The sequence below is a fragment of the Bacillus rossius genome, chromosome 1 (assembly GCF_032445375.1).
Source record: "Bacillus rossius redtenbacheri isolate Brsri chromosome 1, Brsri_v3, whole genome shotgun sequence".
NCBI lineage: Eukaryota > Metazoa > Arthropoda > Insecta > Phasmatodea > Bacillidae > Bacillus > Bacillus rossius.
Genome location: NC_086330.1, coordinates 112963 through 122192, shown reverse-complemented (window position 1 = coordinate 122192; position 9230 = coordinate 112963). Strand labels below are relative to the sequence as shown.

The 9230-nt window shown below is 50.8% G+C and overlaps 1 non-coding gene across 1 annotated transcript; it reads left to right on the top strand.

Annotated features, from left to right (window-relative positions):
• Positions 1-7426: 7426 nt before the first annotated feature.
• On the top strand, positions 7427-7499 carry Trnak-cuu (transfer RNA lysine (anticodon CUU)). Its single transcript has one exon. It is a non-coding gene; the product is annotated as a tRNA-Lys (tRNA).
• Positions 7500-9230: the final 1731 nt, after the last annotated feature.

Below are 9230 nucleotides of genomic sequence, written 5' to 3'. Positions count from 1 at the left end.
ACCACAACCACGGAACACACCATCCCCACCCGACCTCACCAACCCAAGTTCGTAAAGCCGTACGGGTTCGGACCCACTGAGAGGCATGTCATCCAGACCCAGATCACAGAAATGCTACGCGATGGAGTCATCGAGCCCAGTGAGTCGCCATACAACTGCCAGATTGTCATGGCGAACAAAAAAGATGGCTCCATGCGTTTCTGTGTTAATTTCAAACCAGTCAATTCAGTACCCATACCCGCCCCACCACCACTTATCAGCTTTGGCAGGGCTGGGCGACGCCCGCATCTTCACGTCCCTTGACATCAAGTACAGGTACTGGCAGGTGCCCGTACGTCCAAAGCACCGCCCGAAGACCGCGTTCACTGCCCCTGACGGCCGACGTTTCCAGTTCTGTGCCATGCTGTTCGGGCTGATGGACGCCCCCGCTACCTTCCAGGCCATGATGGTGCGTGTGTTAGACGGGTACGCAGGCGAGTTCGCCGCCGCGTACTTGGATGACGTCATCATTTGGTCACGGTCATGGGAGGACCACGCCCGGCACCTCGGCCTGGTCCTTGAGCGGCTGGCCAGACACGGCCTCACGTGTGCCCCCCAGAAATGCCACGTGGGCGCGGCTGAGCTGGAGTACTTGGGGCACATAGTGGACACGGAGGGTTGCCGCCCTCTGCCAAAGCCCCGCCCCACGAACCCGCAAGCAGCTGCAGAAGTTGATGGGCCTTCTCAACTGGCTGCGCTCTTTCATTCCGCATTTCGCCAGCATCACAGCCCCGATGACGGACTTGTTGTCACCCAAGCTCCGGTTTCAGTGGACCAGCGAGGCGGACGCCGCCCTGGACGCGGTAAAACGGCAGTTTCGCGAGTGCCAACAGCTCGCCTGTCTTGAGCCTGACCTTCCCCTGTTCCTTCAGACAGACGCCAGTCAGGAGGGGATGGGGGCCGTCCTGTACCAGATGGGAGACAAAGACGTGCGCCGGGTGGTGGAGTACGCCAGCGCCAAGTTCGCCCAGCCCGAACGGTGGTACCATGTGAACGAGCAAGAGTGCATGGCCGTCGTTTGGGTTATGCGCCGCTACCGCCACCACCTGGAGGGCCGCCGGTTCATGCTGTGGATGGACAGCCAGTATCTCCGCTGGCTGGACTCCGCCCAGGGCCGCAAGTCGAAGTTCACGAGGTGGGCTCTGATGCTCCAGAACTTCGACTTCGCGGTCGAGCATGTCCCTGGACGGGACAACCAGTTCGCCGACGAGCTGTCGTGCCATTCCGACCCACACAACACCTTTCAGGATGACCAGGACTGGGAGGGGCTGTTGCCGCCAGAGGGAGTCGTGCCGCCAGTCACTCCGGGAAAGGCGCCCGCAACCTTGTTTCACATCCCAAGGGCCCCCGACCATCCCAACATCTTGCCTGTGGAGACCCTGAGCGAATTAGTGGAATTCCTGAAACAGGCCCAGCGGACAGACGACCCCACACAGGCCGAAGTGCAGTCATGTGGGGAGCAGGCTCACCCCTACCACAGGTGCATAGACGGGGTGTTGGAGACCCGGGTACCAGGGGCCATGGACACCTGGCGCCTTCATATGCCGCTCGGTGCCCGTGAGCTGGTCATGGGCTTCCACCACACGCACGAGCTGGTGGGACACCCAGGTGCGCACCAGACACAGTTAGACGTCCATAAGACCTTCCATTGGCCGGGGGTGATGCAGGACGTACAGGACCTGGTGCGGCGCTGCCAGCAGTGCCAGCAGAGGAAGACGAGGCAGTCTGACGGAGTAGAACAGCAGCGTCCCCGCCGGCCCCGCGACCCGTTTCACACCCTGGCCCTGGACATAATGGGACCCTACCCGCGGACCACCCGGGGAAAGAGGTTCTTGGTCGTCATCACTGACATTTCACCTGGTGGGTCGAGGCCTTCCCGGTGTCCAACGTGCGTGCCGGAACCATAGCCGCTCTGCTGGACCACGAAATATTCCCGCGGTATGGTTTCGCGCGCGTGCTGTTGACGGACAACGGTTGTCAGTTCAGCGGGAGGCACTGGAGAGCTGACTGTCGCCGATGGGGTCTCGACCACCACACCACCCCCATTTACCATCCCCAGGCCAACCCCACTGAGAGGAGAAACCAGGAGGTCAAGGCGCAGCTGCAGCTAAGGTTGGGGGACGACCACTCCAAGTGGGACGTCAACCTGCCGAAACTGTTTTATTGTCTTCGGCGTCGCACCAACGCCGTCACCGGTCATTCCCCTGCCGAGCTCCTGTACGGGAAAAACTTGGCGTTGCCTGGGGAAAGCAGGGTGGCCGACGTCGCCATGGGCATGATGGTGCGCCCCAATTGCGTGGAGGGGAGGGAGCATGCCAGACAACAACAGGCCCACATGCCCATGAGTAGTCACCCCCCACCTCAGATCCAGCAGGGTCAGCTGGTGTACGTCAGGCAGCACCACTTGTCGTCCGGGGCGCGTAACTTTTGTGCGGGGCTAGCGCCCCGATGGTCGGAGCAGCGGGAGGTCCTGTGTAGGACGGGCTCCTCTTCCTATGCGGTCCGGACGCCAAGGGGGCGACCCGCTAAAGTGCACCGGGATGACCTGCGCTTAGTCGCGCACGGGGTCAGAGTAGGCCCAACGACCCCCTCTTCATCATCCCCCACACTACAGGAGGCAACAGATACACCGCGGGAAGGAGTAGAACCTGAGCTCACCACCCGGGGGGGGGGGGACACGCACACGGGCGACCCAGAGGGGGGTAGCCACGATCAGGCACCTGAATGCACCGAACCCGACCTCCGGGACACCCCAATCAGGTCCCCGGTGCCGCTGGCCACAGTTCCGCACGTCCCCGCGGAGGTGGAGAGTCCGTTGGTCTGGTTTCCTGACGAGGAGGGGGAAGAGGTCTTTGAGGAGGAGGACGACGAGCCACAGTGGCCGCTGGACCTCAGCCTGGCGGACGCCACGTTCCGTGTGTCCGTGGACGAGCCCGAGGACGCGGAGGAAGCACCGGACAGTAGGGATAGGCGCCCCACCCGCAGACGCCGGGCCCCGGTCAGGATGGGCCTACGTGCCACTAGCCCAGTTTATTAAGTGTTATGTAGTAGTTAAATGTTTGCTCATCAAAGTGTAATCTGTCATGTTAGAGTTTAGGTATCACCGCTGCACTGTATCGTGCCATCAAATGTACTAACGAATCAGTCCCTGGGACACATCTAGGTATCACGTAGAGTCGCCGGAGACACGGGCTTATGTGCCACTAGCCCAGTTTATTAAGTGTTAAGTAATAGTGAAGTGTTTTGTTCGTCAAGATATCGTTCGTCATGTTAGAGTGTATTTTTGTAACTGTCGCATCACGTGCACAAGTCCGCCCCTCACGCGCATTAAAATCGTAAGGTGCCACTGAGGAAGAGAGCTGCGCGTGTGACTAGTCGCGTGGGGAAAACCGTTACGGCCAGAACGGGCAGCACCATGTATAGGGCTGTGCCGTAATAAATTCATAAAATATCTTCCAGAAACTTTGTGTTATCCTTCAGGCGTCCCGAATGGCCATAACAGCTCGGGGGGCCCTACTGCAATAACCCCTACCTCTAGCCACAAGGCCGAACCCTCCCTGAGATCTCTAACCCAAGCAAAAATCACGTAAAAATCATAGGAGGTAGCGGGGACGGCGTCAACGGAGCCATTAGGCTGTGTGACTTCTATTATTATTATGATTATTATTATATGATGTACATTATTTGTTATTTTACTATTATTTTGGTTTATGTGTATATGATTGTACTTAAATGTGTATTCATAATGTTTAATATTCTTGACGAGTCCTATACTACATGTACAATATAATTGTATATTTTTGTAGTAGACTTGGACAATAAAACTACTATACTATACTATACTAGGATGTGACATCAACCCGTAAATTGTGTAGTAAGACAAAGTTACCCCAGGTTGCTACAGACCCGCAGGATGCTGCTAATTCTATGGAATAATAAGCGATTTTGTAGGTATGTTTTAATGAGCACATGCACTGTGACGTCGACCCGAAGTGACTCCCCAGCTCCTTCAGGCCGTTATGCATCGTCAGTACCCTGAGCCACCCCTGCCCCGCGCAGTGTGATAGTGTGTAATTTAGTATTAAGAATATACTTATTTATTTAATGTGTAATGGTTTATATTTTTATGTATTCTTTTGTATTAGTAATGATTATATGTTTTTCTAAAAACTTTGAGAAATAATTATGTAACTTTGTTCACCGGGTGATACAGCCGAGGCCAACACTTGGAATCTCTCCGAGCGCTGCACGTGTCGCAGGGGGGGATTCAGGAGTGGCGCAGAGGCGCGACGCGCGGCAGGGGAAGCAGTCGGAGTCTGGCGGCTGGCCGAGGCAGACGTGTACAGAGATGAGAGTCGCAGGGCAATGACGGGTGAGATCGAGTCTGGGGAGTATTTCGCGACCACATGTGTTATGCTTCAAGATGTCATTGTAAATAGTTTAATTCTATATCAGGTTTTCTCTCATGACTAGACATTGCCCGTATAAACGGACACCCTCTTACCGCAGAGAGGCGGGCTCTATGTCTCAGGCGCTGGCATTCAAATTTACCTTTTCCACCCCTATCATTTAAAAGGGGGTCATCGAGGGATCGTTAACGTACGCACACGAGACCACGGGAGGCTGCCCGCACTCGGCGCCTGCCCACCCAAACATGTGCAGCCGAGCCTCACGTCGCGTAGGTATGGGTGTTGCACAGCGGACCGCCCATGTAAATAGTCTGTGTGAAGGGCTCAATAAATACTTGCATTCAAACTGTCGAACTGTCATTGTAGTAAGGGTAGTTATAATTTCCCCCGCCAGGAGGCCTGAACCCCACCTGAGAATAAGACGCAACCAGAATCACTGGGGTGATATCCGTGACTACGACAACTGTATATTAAACGTGCGGAATAGTTCATTTCCCCTGCACAGAGTCGGGGACTCGTTGACATGCTTCACATAATGAAGTGCAGAAGGCAACCAGTATATTCAACCCTTTCAGGATTTATTCTATAGCAACTGTTACTACTCAACGCGATACTGTTCGCTGGAGCAAACTAATTCCTACTAGATACTCGTGATAAGCGGATTCGAGACATGGGGATATGATACAAAATACTGTACTGTGCTGGAAATTAGGAATTTCGATACGTTTTTTTTTTTTAATTTTATATAATTTAAAAATATTTTTGGAAATTTTATTTGCTCTATAATTTGGTTACTAAAGGGCGATTTACACTTTGTTAGGCTGGTGTACTCTCCTAAGTTAAACTTTGTGCCAGTAGTCTGAAGCACCTTTCCCAGAGACGTATCTGATATTTTGCAGATCTAATACTTTGCTGGCAGCCAGTTTGAAATTTCCCTTGCTTACAGGCACGTCCCAGGCCTGTAACATTACTTCACTTCATGACTAAAACCGCCTACAGCAGCTCTGGACGAGCTGTTACCATTTCTCAGAGGCGAGCTGACCATAGCCTTTACTGTCACGAATACGTATTAGGTTCTCTCCTCGAAAAGCACGTCATGGACGCTCATTCTCAGCGTCGTTGCACTTTTGTTCACCCCCCTCCTCTCTCGGTTCTAAGAATTTGTCTAAGGACAATGACCGGTCAGAAACCCCAGCAGACAGCGACCGTCTCCAAGGACGCCTTGCATAAAAAATGTGTGTGCCAAGATGGACCACCCCGCAACACCTAGCGGCAAATTCGCGAACTGCCCAGCCAACTTATCCTGTAGGCCGCCAGAGCGTAGCACCTGACTGTCCTTTTAACCCTTGGTTTAAGCAGACGCCTTGGGCGAGTCGATTCTTTTTATTTCACACACCTCTCAACAGGTAGCGCTAAAGTCGGCCAGTGCTAACAACTTCGAGACATCAGTCAGAGTTTTTTTATGACGCCCACTCGGGGAACTTCGGGACCTTTCGGTCCGGACTCCCATCCTCCTCCCCTCCACTTTTGATTGAAGATTTACTTTTAATTACGAGACGCGGTTCTCCGCGGGACACTTCGCGTCGCGACTGTAGACGGACCATTTCGCAATTATCGGCGAGTCGACGAGACACTGCAAGACATCCATCCGGCCGCAACCGACTATGTAGTCGCCTAAATAAGGGATGCTATCCCTATAATCTTTTTTTGAAGTAGTTTAGTCCGTCTGCTTAGTACAAGAGTAATAGTTATTTTTCTTTAAATTTTTTTTTTGAAATGAATAAATCAACTGCGCCCAGCCGCGTATTCGCGGGATCCACTTCCTGGCTGGCGACGCATCTGTAAATAGAAGCCAACTCCCCTGTCTGGTGAGTGACGATCCGCGACTTTCCCCAACCTCCCCTTAACTTTTCCGGGCATTTTCTGCCCCGTATACTGTCTGTGTACAAGTTCTGATCAGTTTTGATTCGGACTGTTCCAGACAGGGTCCGAGAGCCGGACGCCGAATTGGTATTTTCATCTCCCTTCCACAACAGGACACAAGCGCCCTGGCATCATCTCCGGGAAACGAAGCCCCGACCTCTGGTGCTTCTGTATCTTTTGACCCTTTTCTGAACTTTCTTTAAATTACGTCGTCAGATGCAGTTAATTAGATAAACATAATTTCTGGACTTTAAGTATATATCCTGGGATCGTTTAAACATATGTGTTTTTTTTATTGGTTTATGTATTTTTTAGTAAATGAAACCTTTGATAATTCCATGTACGGCCGGCCAATAATTTTTTTTTGAATATACCTAAGAGCTGTTTAAGAATGTAATTAATATTGTACGTTAATATTTTCTTGTATCTGTTATAAGTTTCCTCAGTATGGAGTAATTATATTTCAGACGGAATCACACTTTGTTTTTGTTCATTTCTAATAAACTGGTGAAACCTAAAGATCCACCCAGCAAGGCAAAGATGGTAATCAGACCGTGGTTTGCTGCTACAAAAATAATAGCAGTTAGCATGGTTTGAACCTTGCTACAGTACATAGCTGAACAAAATCCTGTAACATAGCACTTTACAGTAATCCTGTTGCACGGAACAAGTACACTAACATAACAAGTAATTAACACTTGACACTGAACACCTGTAGATATAATGATGGATACTTGAGTGTGCACTATAAAGCACGTGTCACGGAATGGAGCATGGAAGGCAGCCGCTCTGCTCGACCATTGTGGGATTTCTTCTGTAGCAAATGTTCTACTAACCACAATTCTGGTTGCTGGACAAAACTAGTTAACTACTAGGTGCTCATGGTTGCGGTTTGATACTCTAGGACCCGATACAGTGAACACAAATTGCTGAACACAAGACCCTCAACATAATAACTCATAGTGCTACTGCTGTTGTCCAGGTTCTCGTGTTCGAGATCCGGCATGGTTCCTAGCGGGAAGGCTGTTTTTTAGTGAAATTGTATCCGGGAGGGCGCCCGGCTAGCTCAGTTGGTAGAGCACGAGACTCTTAATCTCAAGGTCGTGGGTTCGAGCCCTATGTTGGGCGCCAAATGCCGCCGTCTGGGTTCTCGTGTTCGAGATCCAGCGTGGTTCCTAGCGGGAAGGCTGTTTTTTTTAGTGAAATTGTATCCGGGAGGATGCCAGGCTAGCTCTGTGGCTAACCAAGAGTTGGGTCGTTGGGTGCGAATGCCCCTGTGTGGCCTGCTAGGACCGTCGGTGGTGGTGGTGGTTGAAGGGGGCCCTTGCTATTGATACGTTACTGGCCCTACACAGCATAGCACGCTGATTCCTGGCTGGATTAGGGGAGTTCACAAAATAACATGCACTGGTTCGGTTTGCACTGTCGTATACACATCGCGCACGGAGTGTGCGGAGTGGACGTTTAATTGAAATCGACAATTACACTTGCATTTACAGTTACACAATTCACATTGATTTTCCCTACACAAATTACACTAAGTTGACACTGGGTGCTCTTACGCGCCGTCACTGTTATTAAATCCTCACGCCAGTCGAGGTTGGGGGGGAGTTCGATTAGAGGTGGCCAATCCCGAAAATTGCAAATGGCGACTACCGGGTCCACCTCTGTGGACCGCGGCTCACTATGAAATTTACTACAAGTCTGTCGTCGTCCTTCCGAAGGCCATAAAGCCTGGCCTCCACCTGCCAGTATTAAACCCCGCTAACGGAACGCACCCCTAGCCCATGTCACGTGAGTCAAGCGAGCCGTCGATGCCGGTGAATGCCTTCACAGATTACGTCCATATGCTAACCACCAAACAGTTCTCATGCATGATAAATTGCTGTGAGTAATTAAGCGATTTTTAATTAACAGAACAACCCTTAATTGTGAAAGTGCGTCATAGGGGTGCAGCGGTTTTCCCCGTGGGAAACCGCAATTAATAAATGTCCGGAACGTCCCTTGCGGTCTTCCACCAATAATTAACCACATTGTTAATCAACCTTATTTACCTCCCTGTTTTTACTTTCAAATAGCCACTGGAGTAGTCAACATGTGACAGACAGTCTCCAGCTTGACTTTTTATTTTCAAATATAATTAATCTTAATTTTATTATGTATTATTATTATAGGCCTTCTGCCAACTAATTCAGACAGATGTCATTAAGATACAAGGGTTCTAGAAATAATAATGAACTAATTATAATTATAAAATTGGAATAACGGCACATTAGAAAGTTCGGCGCGTCATGACACTTCCTCCCCTCCGAAGCCGGCACAAAGCGGCAGTAGAGTTTTACTTCCGGGCCGGGGCAGACGTGTGATCCCGCAGGGAGACTTTAACGTTTGTACTCCTGATTCTTCATACTGGTAAATATCATAAATCACTAAAACCTCTTTTCCTCTCCCCGCGTGCCCCGTGCCATTTTCCGTTGGAGGGCTTAACCCGGCCGCCTTAATTTTTGCTCGTCGCGGAACAACAGTTCGTGACGCAGTCACCTTATGGTCCGGGCCGACTCCCGTGAACAGAAATTAACGTAATTCGTCGAGCATACAATTGCCGACTGCAAGCTTAAAGACTTTACCCCTTAATATTATCTTCGTGGGCCCGCGACTCATACAGGAGAGCCAAGGCACGAAATATTCCAGTTCATCACGGGAGTGGCAGTTAATCCACCCAAACTCTTCGTCGACCCACAAACCAATGTAGGGATCTTGTTTGCAAGTGCCGCAATGTAACACGTAATTAATTATCAGTGCGAGTGTGTGTAGTGCCAATGTATTTTTGTCAAGTGTAATTGTGTAACTTGTGTCCCC